The sequence below is a fragment of the Canis lupus genome, chromosome 29 (assembly GCF_011100685.1).
Source record: "Canis lupus familiaris isolate Mischka breed German Shepherd chromosome 29, alternate assembly UU_Cfam_GSD_1.0, whole genome shotgun sequence".
Classification (NCBI taxonomy): domain Eukaryota; kingdom Metazoa; phylum Chordata; class Mammalia; order Carnivora; family Canidae; genus Canis; species Canis lupus.
The window spans coordinates 19,929,806-19,942,737 of NC_049250.1; the positions used below are offsets into that span (position 1 = coordinate 19,929,806).

At 36.2% G+C, this 12,932-nt stretch overlaps 1 protein-coding gene across 7 annotated transcripts in view; it reads right to left on the minus strand.

The window, feature by feature from the left end:
* The window catches only part of NCOA2 (nuclear receptor coactivator 2), a 295,825-nt gene that overhangs the window by 196,231 nt on the left and 86,662 nt on the right, over window positions 1–12,932 (minus strand). For all 7 annotated transcript variants that reach the window (XM_038579485.1, XM_038579489.1, XM_038579481.1 and 4 more), the window contains exon 2: window positions 1,330–1,386. The gene's annotated coding sequence lies outside the window, so the exon portion shown is untranslated. The remainder of the gene's footprint in view (window positions 1–1,329; window positions 1,387–12,932) is intronic.

Sequence of the window (12,932 nt, forward strand, 5' to 3'; positions counted from 1 at the left end):
AGAACACATAAAGGAAACTGCCAAGGACACAAGGAAATGAGTGGTCTGCTTATTCCTATAGCTATCTTTATTTTTTTAAGTAAGCTCAATGCCCAATGTGGGGCTTGAACTCATGACCAAGATCAAGAGATCAAGAGCTGCATGCACTACCAACTAAGCCAGCCAGGCAATCCTCCTACAGCTCTATGATAATAAATTCAAACATCAGTATAGAGAGTAGAAAAATGACCCAAAAATCTAAAAATTAAATTTTGTATCCAGTGATAGTGGTAAATTTTTAACTTATTTGGTTTTTAGAGATTTTCAAATCTCTCATTCTCTATAAAGATATCACAAAACATATCCAATATGGTAGCATAATAAAATAAGGAGGTAAGAAGTTCTCACACCTGCTTCAGGTTTGTCCGTAACTTGATCATAAGAACCTTCCAGGGTAGAGCCAAAGTAAATACAGAATTGGAAGCATTACCCTCCGAACTGTATCTTGATTAAGCACTCTTTAGTACATAAAATATGCAACACAGGTAATTTCTCAAAACACTGAAGAGCCATATACTTTAAGTATCTGATATAAATTAATTTCACATTTAGAAATAAGTACAAAAATTATTTCTAGTTTATATTTATAGATGCAGAGTTCAATGACTCTGAATATAAATAAATTCTTAATATTTACTACCCAATAATTACTTTAAACAAACATTTTATTTATTCAGTTTTTCCTATATACCAGGCACTATCCTAAAAGTCAGGAATATTGTTTTTACCAAGACAAAAATAGTCTCAGTGTTTATGGAGCTTATACTTTCATTGGGAAGACTATAAAAAAAAAAAACAAAATATATCATGTGATAATAAATACCATGATAAAAATCTATCAGGGTTGTGCGTTAAGAAGTGACCGAGAAGCTATTTCAGACTGGTTGGACAAGAAAAGCCTGCTCATTAAATTTAAAACATTTGCTTCCACTTGCTGCCAAATCAATAGAAGCAATTCTTTTATTTATATACAAAAAGAAATGTAAACATTTTGCCAGGCTCTGACATTATAAATCACCTCATCCAATGGGTATGTTTAAACTCTTCCCGAATATACAAAGTAAACACTGATAAACAGGTAAAATCATTTTACCTTCAAATTCATTTCTAACACATTCCTACAGAATTTTTATAATAAAACAGAATGCTGACAAGTATACATTTTGTTTCTTATTTATATTCACTTTATTTACACATTACTCTGCTAACCTATAAATAGGATAATTCTTAAATATTTGAGTTTACTTAAAAATCAAAATATCCCAACAGACAGGCCTAATTTTGACTTACCTGTGCCTGTACACAGTGCAGAAGATCTATAAATTTGTAGCCAAATCCAAGAGAAATCTGCAATACAAACAAAAAGGCAAACATGAGTAAAAAGATGCAGAATCCTCTTGGACTCATTAGAGTGGATGTGATTTTTACAACCAATATACAAGTAACTCATTAATAACATCTTGCTGTTAAATTACACGATAAATCAAGAAGACTTGTTGTATTATTTCTAGTTGGATTTAAAAAAATGTACAATATGTAAGGCCACATTTCATTGTGAATTAGGAGGTGTCTAGTCTACAAATTTTGAGTTCCCACCATAATTCTTACTATATTTTCTAATAGCTGCATTGTCCAATAGGTCTCAGAAGGAGCACTGAAAGCTGAGAAGCAGCAAAGACCCAAGATCCCTATTTCCAGACTGCCCTCCTAGGACAGGCCTGTGCCCAGCATACAGTAACACAGTGCACAGTAAATGCCTGAGTAAACAAATAAAATGCACATCACGATCTTAATTTGCTGTGATTTATAGTTTATCAGGAATCAAAAGGCTTGAAATTGCTAAAATAAAAACCTAAGTCATAATTGTTTACAGAAGTTAAAAAGTGACTGAATAATTGTATCAAAAAAAAAAAACTTGAGTAAAAGATGCAAGAATGATGCTATATATGTGTGTGTGTGGCAATCTTAACAATTTGTAAGAGCAAATGTAGATAAGGAAGAAATGAACATTTTCAATCATGAGGGCACCTGCCCACCAAATTTCTTCTGGGTGTATGCCTTTGGGAACAAAGAGTTTAACTTCAAAAAATTCTGCAGCATTTCTTCTGATCCACCAAGAATCACTTCCTCTGCATAAAGAAGTTTGTTTCTAAGATGTACGTGAAGAACACAAACAACAAATATGTGCTGATATTTACTGTGTATTAAATGTTTATTACTTTAATTTAAGAGGTCTAAAGGGGAGGGAAATAGAAAAAAGTTCCATTTTGAGTTTTACCAGGACCTGATCAGTCTGGAGATCATTGAACGTAATGAAATGCAGCTAGAGTATTAGTCAGAGATGATTCATGAAAAACTAAAGAAAATCTGTATGCAAATAAGATGTTATCACAATAAGTAAAACGAATGGATTTTCCTCAAGTGGCAGTCAGTGAGCAGTGTGCAATAAACTGTTATGTAATAGGAGTCATCAATTCTTTCCAGCTCTACTGGGTAAATGTATTAATGATGCTGGCCTACTTAAGCCCATTATAATTCTATACCAACAACTAATTCGCTCAAGGACATCACACTATGCAACAATCAAGAGCTAAGAGTTGTGATTATTAGCAGAAGTGAGGATATTAAACTATTACTGCTTCATCTATATGATTCAGTACATTTTTACCAATACGCTAAGATAATATGAGGACAAAGTGCCAACGTATCCATGCTGAAGAAAGATACATGAGACATGAAGGTATGGATAACTGATATCTTCATGTAACATCTTAAATAAGAGATATTCATAAAATACAAACACAGAATTACAAAATGTTTTGGAAGTTTACTAAGGGAAAATCTCAACTATTTAAAGCAGAAGTACAGGCACTAACAATTCTGAAACAAAGCAACATCCCTCTACTCTTCTTTCAGTCTTGTCAATTTTCACCAAGTTCTTTCAGGAGAGCATTTGAAGGGAGGCAGGCGGGAGGAAGTCTACCCTGGTCCTGGCAGAGAGACAGAAGGAAAGACAGGAACCTTTCAAGAAAGGCCAGAGAGACACATACCACCTTCTTTCTTACTACCACTGCTAAGATAAACTGCCTCTCCATAAAGCAATGGGTCACTATCAGAAGACAGCATGGAGAGGCGCCTGCGTGGTGCAGTGGGCTAAGCTTGGGGTTCTTGGTTTTCAGCTCAGGTCATGATCTCAGGGTGGTGAGAATGCTCAGCCCTCAGCCCAGAGCTTAAGATACTCTCTCTCCCTATGCTTCCCCATCCACAACCCCCTCTCTAAAATAAATAAATAAATCTTTAAAAAAAAAAAAAAAAGAGGAAGAGGCAATATTGAACAGTGGAAAGAACCAGCAGGGTTAAACATCATCAGACCAGTTTTCAAAACCTGGTTTCATCATATAAATACTGCTGCTGTTATTATGTTTCTATCATTAACAGCAGCTTAAGTATGTGACCTAGGAAATGTTACTGTGGGCTCAAATATAAAATGAGGATAATGTCCTGTTTGCAGCACCTTGGAGGTATTAAATCTGATGATTATATAAAGCACCTGGTACACAGTAGCTGTTAAAATTATTATCCTACCAAGTATGATCCTGCTAAATGTTGCTAGCTCTGACAGGTAACTCAATGGAAAGATGAAAAATGGAAGCTTCAGGCCTGCCCTACCCTAAGTAGGACTGATTTTCCCTGGAATGTCCTAATGGCTTTATCTGACCATAACTTTCCAGAGACACATAAACATGGAGACTGCTGGGAAATGTCTGAACCAGAGCTATCTTAAAACTACATCAAAAGGTGAAAAATACTACCTAATGTTAAATCTTACTATAAAGTTACATAATCAAAACAGTGGGGTATTAGCATAAGGATAAACAATAGAAGAGAACACAGTCCAGGAAACGGCCTACACATTTATATCAAATCATATTCAACAAAGGTCACAAGGTAATTAATGAGAAATAGACAGTCTTTTCAATAAATGATGCCAAAAACTATTATACATATGGAGAGGGAAAAAGAAACTCAACCTTTACCTTGTACCATGTACAAAAATTAACTCAAAATGGATAGTATCATATATCTAAAAGTAAAAACTGAACTACAAAACTTGGAGAAAATTATTACGGATTACGCAGAAAATTTTTAAATATTATACCAGATATATAAAATAAAAAAGACCATAAAAGAAAACAACCTGATAAACTGAACTCCATTACAATTAAAACTTCTGCTCTTCAAAAGACATAACTTAAAAATGAAAACACAAGATACGGGTGGAGAGAAAATATTGGCAAAATAATTACCTGTAAAGTACGTGCATTTAAAATAAAGAGCTAAATAATGAGGATATCTATCTAGAATATATAAAGAACTTTTATAACTCAAAAATAAAATAATTCAACTTTTTTAAATGGGCAAAACCTTTAAAGATTTTTAAAAATATTATAGAAAATATACAATGGTGTCTCAGTCCAGTCAAACATTTGATTCTTGTTTTTAGCTCAGGTCATGGTCTTAAGGTTGTGAGATGTAGCATGGAGCTTGCTTAGGATTCTCTCTCTCTCCCCCTCTGCCTCTCTCCACTCTCTCTTTAAAAAAAAAAAAAAAAAAACAGATATACAATGGGGAAAGTACACAAGAGTACTAAACATCATTAGTCATCAAAAAAATATAAATTAAAACCAAAAAAAAAGGGACACCTGGGTGGTTCAGCGTTTGAGCATGCCTTCAGCTCAGGGTGTGATCCTTGGGTCCAGGGATCAAGTCCCGCATTTGGTTCCTGCAGGGAGCCTGCTTCTCCTTCTGCCTAGGTCTCTGCCTCTCTCTTTCTCTGTCTTTCATGAATAAATACTGTCTCTCATGAACAAATAAATAACATCTTTAGAAAACAAAACAAAATATGCTAGACATGAAATAAAACATTGACAAGGACAGGAAGAAACTAGAAACCTCGAATGACATGGAAATGCACAGTGGTATGGCCATTTTGGGAAACAGTTCAGAAGTTTCTCATCATATAACGCAAGAATTTCACTCCAAGGAGCATTTTCACTTCTCCTGGGGACAGATGATCACACAAGCAGTTGTATAAGGACAATCCTAGCAGCTATGTTTAGAACAGCTGAAAAGTGGAAACTCAACAATTTCCATTTGGTAAATGGATTTTCTAGAATGTAATACACAACACAGTAAAATATCAACAATAACAAGAAATGAATTACTCATGATGCAACAACCTGAACCTTAAAAACATGTGCTAAATGAAGGAAGCCAGACACAAGATAGCATATCATATAATTCTATTATTTTGAAATTTCTAGAAAAAGTAAAAACTACAGAGGCAAAAACAGGTTAGTGCTGCCCTGCATTAGAGAATGGAAGTGGGGAATGGACACAAGAGAACTTTCTGGGCTGAGAGAATTATTCTAAAACTGGATTGTGGGTGATGCCAAAGAAAGATGTATAAGAAACACAAGACATAGATAACTGTCTACATTTACTAAAACTCATCCTATAATACACTTAAAATGGGTGCATTTCACGGTATGCAAATTATGCCTGAATTTTTTAAATTTTTTAAATGCTAAAAAAATGTCAATGTACATGTATCTCTATGTACCTCCCTTTCTTCCAGTGTGATGGTTAGGGTTACTGTGTTAGTAAAGGGATGTAAGGGACAAAGGCTAGTTCTAGCAGCAAAGGGTGTAAACATCTGACAAGTAGTGCATCAACTTGGTTGCACGAATAACACATCATTACTTTGAGGCAAAAAAATCAGAAGTGAGCCTACATCACACAAGAAAAGACTGCTGACAACATAGATGATTTTTCAAAAGGTGGTGGAGGTTTAAAAGAAGATATACTATCTATCTATCTATCTATCTATCTATCTATCTATCTATCTATTTATTTATTTATTTATTTATTTATTTTAAATGTAGGGTTAGGAACAAAGCCAGAGGAAGCAAAATAAGAAGAAAATGAAGTGACATCTGCAATACTACCTAAAAGAGCACTTTATGCTACCAGAATGAGAGAAGAGTCATATTTTGCTGTTTTGGTTTACTATCGTCACCATCATCATCAACAGCTACAGTTTATGAAATGCTTCTGGCAGAGAGCTTTACATGTCACTCATTTTAATCTTCCTAACAGGGGTACCTGGGTGGCTCAGTGGTTGAACGTCTGCCTTTGGCTCAGGTCGTGATCCTGGGGTCCTGGGATTTAGTCCCACATCAGGCTCCTCGTGGGGAGCCTGCTTCTCCCTCTGCCTATGTCTCTGCCTCTCTATGTCTCTCATGAGTAAATACATAAATTCTTAAAAAAAATAATAATATTAATCTTCCTAACAACCCTATGAGGTAGGTATTGCTACTATCACCTCCATTTTGTAGATACAGAAACTTAACTGACAAGTGAAGCACTTTGTCCAAGGTCACAGAGGTAATGCAGTGGTAAAGCCTGGATTCTAACCCAGAGTCTGGGTGCAGAGTCCAAGCATGCTCTTACCTGATGAGCTGTTATGGAAGTTCACTGTTCTGATATTGCTATCATTTTTGCCAACTTGACATGAAAAAGATGATGGCAATAATGTGATTAACTTGAAAACTGCCTTCTGGTTCTGGTACGGTACAAAAAAGAGCAGCAAAGCATATTCCCCACATCATCTACCCCAGCTGGACATTCTCAATGAATCCTGACATTCGTTTTTCTTGACCCAAATGTAGCCTCACAGTTTTCTCAAAGTTCTCACGAATCAAAGGAAATCATCACATTAGGACTGGCACACAAATGAAAATATATTTGCCAACCAGAGCAATTAACTTGAGGTTTTATGGCACATACTAAGAAAGAGGACTCTACCCAAAGGGAGCCCTACAAACTGCCATACTTCATGTTTCAACATAGGTCCTACTGATTACTGGTCTTGTTTTTTAGCCAGGACCACCACAGTCATCAAGCCAGTCAGATAAGTTGGTGGGACTGAAGGTTGGTGGGACTGAAGAGAGCACATGGGGAAAGAAGAAAAAGCTAGTGCTACTCAAATCACTTGAAATTTTTCAACAGTTCCATCCAAACAAATCTGAACATATATTCACAAGTGTTCACCTGCAATGAATGACCAGCATGATAATTTGATTTCTTTTTGCTTAAAGACATAAAAAATCTCAACACAAAACATACCTTTAACTCACCATGTTTCAAGTTATATTACATCAAGAGGAAGTCATACTTTCAGGACTTAACTATGAGAACTATTTCAGATTACTGAACAGGAAACTAAATATTCTTATTAAATATTAGAAAATATTATAATAGTAAAATCCCAAATTTGATGTGTTGCAAGTCTTAATCATATAATGTATAAAGAATGTGGACTGTCAGGTAAAATTCTTTCCCAATCATTAAGTTGATGGTACTAAAAATAACATCTATACCACAGAAGAATAATTTATAAGTTAACTAACTTCTATACATACTTCAGATAGCTTGTGTTTTCTTCATTTAAAAGGCTCTACCTCCACTGCAGACAATGACTCTTAACTAATGAAACTCTTTAACAAATAACTTTCATTTTCCAAAGTCTTTTTTAAAAGGGTCAACAATATCTCAAAATGCCCTTAAAATGACATTTAGCTCGTAACTTATATATAAACATTAATTAACTTTGTAATTATTCTCTCCAACTACTTATTCTGCCTATTATACATATATAAGGTTCTTAAACTTTAGGTTTTGCTTAAAGAAATCTTCAGTTTTCTAGAACCAGTGCTTAAAATTATTGAAGTCCAACCTTAAGATGTTCTTGTTATTTTAATTCAGTCTAATCAAATGCTTTCAGTACAGTTAATCATAAGTTAAAACAAGTAGAGATTTAGATTTATAATCTAATAACTTCTACACTAAATGTAAAAAAAAATTCTAAATAGATATATACAAAAGGATGTAACATCAGTTTTAAAAATTCCTAAGCTGCAGGCAGGTGCACATATATCATTGGTATAGTGAAATATAACCTACCCATCAACTTTATAAATATCATATGATCATTCCTTTCATTTTTGTCTCTCACAATGGGCCGAGACAAATACAATGAAGCCAACTATCATAAAACACTAACTCTTCAAAGAACAGTATTCTTGCCCAGAGACAGACTTAAAAGAAAAATTAGTTTCGTACATGTAGATGAATGTACACGGCTCACATTTGGAAGACAACTAGAAATTTACTAATTTGGAGTCACTGGAGGCACAGGGGTAGAAAAAATACTGTGGAGTCACTAACCTGAATATAGCATTTAAATTCAAAGAAATGGTTAAGACAGTGGCAGAAGGAAGACCAGCAAAGACAAGTACTACAGAATCCAAGAGGAGATAGTTCCAAGGAGGCGAGGGTGGTTGAAATAATTTAATGCAACCAAGAATTATACAGTTTCTACTTGATTTGGCAAGCAGAAAGTGCTGATCTTCCTAAGAACAGCTGCATTGGAGTGACAAAGATATAAAGCAGACTGGAGAAAGTTGAGGTACTGACAAATGAATAGGATATAAGGATTCGGACAGAGCAGGCGCTAATGATTACTATTATAGTTACCTTATGCTAAAATTAATCCTCCCCTCTAGACTGTGAGCTCCTTGAGGGCAAGGGTAAGGTTTCATCTCCCTTTGATAAGGAAACAACATGCCTCCAGACAAGTGACTTTTAATGCTCCTGCAGAAGTCCTGGGGCTCTAATTAGGAAGCATGGCCCCCAAATTAACACGATAATATAGTCTTTAATGGAATTACAAGGAGAAAACAGAAAAAAATTAATTAACTGGGCAGAAATTAATCTTTCTTAAACAAAGATAAAAGGCTCTGAGATGACTCCTGACCAAGACCAGAGCATGCCAACCTGTCAATCATTCGGTCTTCCCAAAATAAAAGGCCTCAACACACAATGTAGTAGTAAAACAATTAAAATTTGTTTTTCTCCCAATAATGCGGATCATCTTTGCCTGCAATGTTTCCCTTCATTCTCCTTAAAATAAGAATATTTATTGAAGCCTACTGTGTATACCAGAATAGTAGAGGATTTCCATATATTATATCAACTGCAGAGGGAAGAAATTCACGTAGGGAGAGGAAATGGGACTGTGAACTCCTTTCAGAAACTTCCCTTCTCTTGAGGTTTTTCTCCCAAATTAATGCTACAATGACCACTCTAACCAATATGAAATGAGGCTACACTCCTTCCCTATACCCCTGAGGATAATGCAGATAGGCTTATGTATGTAAAACTTACCCCAGTATGAGCGGGTGGTAAGAGGTAAGCAACTGAATCAAAAGCAACATTAATACTATATATCTGCCTACCCAGGACAAGTACAGAGTCTTTGCCCTCAATAACTAATGTTCATTTCAAAAACGAGCCTCCCAAGAACCAGCACAAACTTTCTGCCCACCAGAAGCCCCCTTCTGAGTTTGTTTTTCCTCTCAGGACAGGCTTCTTTCCTCCAATGACTGTCATTGTCACTGTCCTAAAGGAGGCCTCACCTTTCAACAGCATTTGGCCACAGTAAGTTAACCATCCTTTTAACATAATAAAGGGAACATTCATTAAAAAAAGAAAACACACACACACACATACATTGTAAAAAGGAGGATAGGAGTCTTCTTAAAAAGCTCTGGAACACCCGTCTTATAACCAAGAAGTAACATAATTTGTCTAAAGTCAAAGAACGAGTGATGGAACTGGGTGTCAGACCCAGGTCCACCTGACTCCAGGCATTAACTTCTTACTACTCTGACTGCCTGCCAGGCAAGCACCAATCCATCAAAAAATAAATAAGTAAAAGACAAGAAGGTGGGGAAGGGAAGAGAGAAAAGTAGCAACCCTTAAATAAAATGGTATTTTTCAAAAGTTGAAAAGAGTTCACATTTATGTATAATATATGTTTATGGCTGTAATTTCACATCACAAATAAGTTTTTCAAAGTAAAATTACAATTTTATATGAGGTAAATAAATGTAGCGTTATTTTACAAAGTTCCAGAAAGACTACGGTATTCCAAAAATGAGCACCAGATTACTAAGAAAAAAGCTATGCAGCTTAGTATGTTGGAAAATGGAGAGCGGGCAGCCCCAGTGGCACAGCGGTTTAGCGCCACCTGCAGCCCAGGGTATGATCCTGGGGACCCAGGATCGAGTCCCACATCGGGCTCCTTGCATGGAGCCTGCTTCTCCCTCTGCCTGTGTCCCTGCCTCTCTCTCTCTCTCTGTGTGTCTCTCATGAATAAATAAATAAAATCTTAAAAAAAAAAAAAGGAAAATGGAGAGCATATCCCTGGAGTACAGCTAGTACCTAGTCAAATGTTTATTGTCTGTCTGTATGATCTGAGTCAACCTATGGATCCAACTGTCACTCAGAAGAATTATTACCAAAAAAGGTATTTCATTTGCAATTTGATTTATTGTGTGGGCCTATGCAGAGTTTCTCGTTTTGTTAAAAAATTTAAAATGCAATTTTTAACTTTACCTAGCCTATGTCTAGGCTACTTTAGCCTATGTCTAGGCTCTGACAAAAACACTGAGGAATACTGGAGAAAATGGGGTCCTATGGCAAAAGTACCATTTTGAATAAAAGTTTAGCTCTGTAAGAAACTTGAAAATAAGCTATTTTAACTATCATTTTTTAAAGATTGGAAACTGACATTCAAAGAGATTAGTACCTCTGCTGACAATAGTATTTCTATCATCCTCTGACTAAAGAAGTTTCTATGAACCTCGAAACAAATACTACCATAAAGACACTGGCCTTCCCATCATATCTTAAGTAATTGCTATGGAAATCATCATCAAATCTGTGTCAACCTTTGCATCACAGAAGGGCATTACGTACACTAAAAGGTATGAGAGGTTTGTAACTTAGTTGTCAATCTAGAACATGTAGAGAAAATATCTAACAATACAAAATATAAATAAAATTTGAAAGATCTGGAAATGAACTTTCTAACATCCTAAATATACAGAATAACAAGGAGAGCTACCTTTTGTTATTATTGTATTAGTTGCTATAATACAAGTTTTACAAGCATTATTTTTACTATTTCCCATAAATAGGTTTCACCCCCATGGCATCTATCAATTCCATTTTGCAAGTGAGGAAACTGAAAGTCAAAGAAGTTAAGTGATTTCCTGAAGTTAAACCAAGAGGAAGAACTAGTAATGGAATCTATATCTTTCTGAATTCAAGCCCTCCTCTTTTCCCTGTTGTTTCCATCTTGTTCCATTCTGCCAGGCTCTACTCCTCTGCACTCTGGCTCCACCCACCACCTTCCTCTCAACCCAGGAGAGAATGATTTGGTATCAAATTTGGTATCAAAGCATCAAGAAGATGCTTTCTAATATCCTGCTATTACAAAAACAGCCACAAGCATCATTCACCCAACAAATTCACTCAGTACAACCCAGTGAGTTGCTCAAAATGTGTCACTAACAAGATTATTCAATCATTGGCCTGTTATGCCTATATAAGCAAAGAAAATGGAAGAAATACTAATATTATAGGATAAAAGGCAGGCGTGAAGAAAAAAATTTTAAGCTGAGACAAGGGGCGCCTGGGTGGCTCAGTGGGTTAAGTGTGCCTTCGGCTCCGATCATGATCCCATAATCCCTGGGATTGAACCCCACATCTGGCTCCCTGCTCAGTGGGGAGTCTGCTTTTCCCTCTCCTTCTGAAGCTCCCCTTGCTTGTTCTCTCTCTCTCTCTGTGTCTCTCTCTCTTTCTCTCCCCTGACAAATCGAAATAAGGCCCTACCAGCGTGGTTCATGAAACGTCTGAGTTTGGCTCAAGAACAAAGTTTTTCTAGGTTTAAACCTAAATGAAGAGGGGGATCCCTGGGTGGCTCAGCAGTTTGGCGCCTGCCTTTGGCCCAGGGTGCGATCCTGGAGTCCCAGGATCGAGTCCTGCATCGGGCTCCAGGCATGGAGCCTGCTTCTCCCTCTGCCTGTGTCTCTGCCTCTCTCATAAATCAATCAATCAATCAATCAATCAATCAATCAATCTTTTTAAAAAGCCTAAATGAAGAAAAAATGTAGAGCTTTATTTTTCTATAAAGCTAAATTTTATTAAATTTGAAGATTCTCCTTTATTATTAGATTATGAGCTTACTATATTCTGGGGTTAAGTTTTCCTTACATTTTCTGAAATGGTGGTTGTCGCTGATGGTCATTTTTTTTTCCCCATGTAATGACTTGACAAAATTCAAAATCTGACAGTCCTCTGTCAGTTCCCTAGATTTGGGGGGAAATTTTCAGTAGTACACAAAATCAAAATTTCTAGGTACCATTACTGGCTCATCTATTATGAAATGCTGTATTAATCCACATGCATGTGTGCACACACACGCATGCACACACACACAGAGAGAAACACAAATATAGGTACTCCCCTCTGGCACCATGGAAAAAGTTCACTTTCAGCATGAACTTCCAACCAAAAAGTTCTTGTTTCTACCCAAAGAAATGTTTAACACTCCTCCCTCACGCAGGTCTAGGACAAAGAGCACTCTGGGCAGTCAAGCCACAACACAGCATGGAGAGAGGGACAAAACAGCTATCATCAGATCCCTGAATACTAAACAGTGGACATGGACATTATTATGCTGAACGTTCTAAAATAAAACCACAGCCTAATAAGGTTAATAATAACAATGACAAGTAATATATATATAAAGGATAGAAACTGTGGAAGACTAATGACAGCAATAAACTTTTTGCCACTGCTACTGAAAAATGAAGTATAACTGCCCTCCCTGGGGCTGCCTTAGTGACTGGCCTAACAGACTGCAGCAAAAGTAATATTCTGGAACTTCTGAGCTTTGAACTTTGCAGCAATAGGACTTTGGA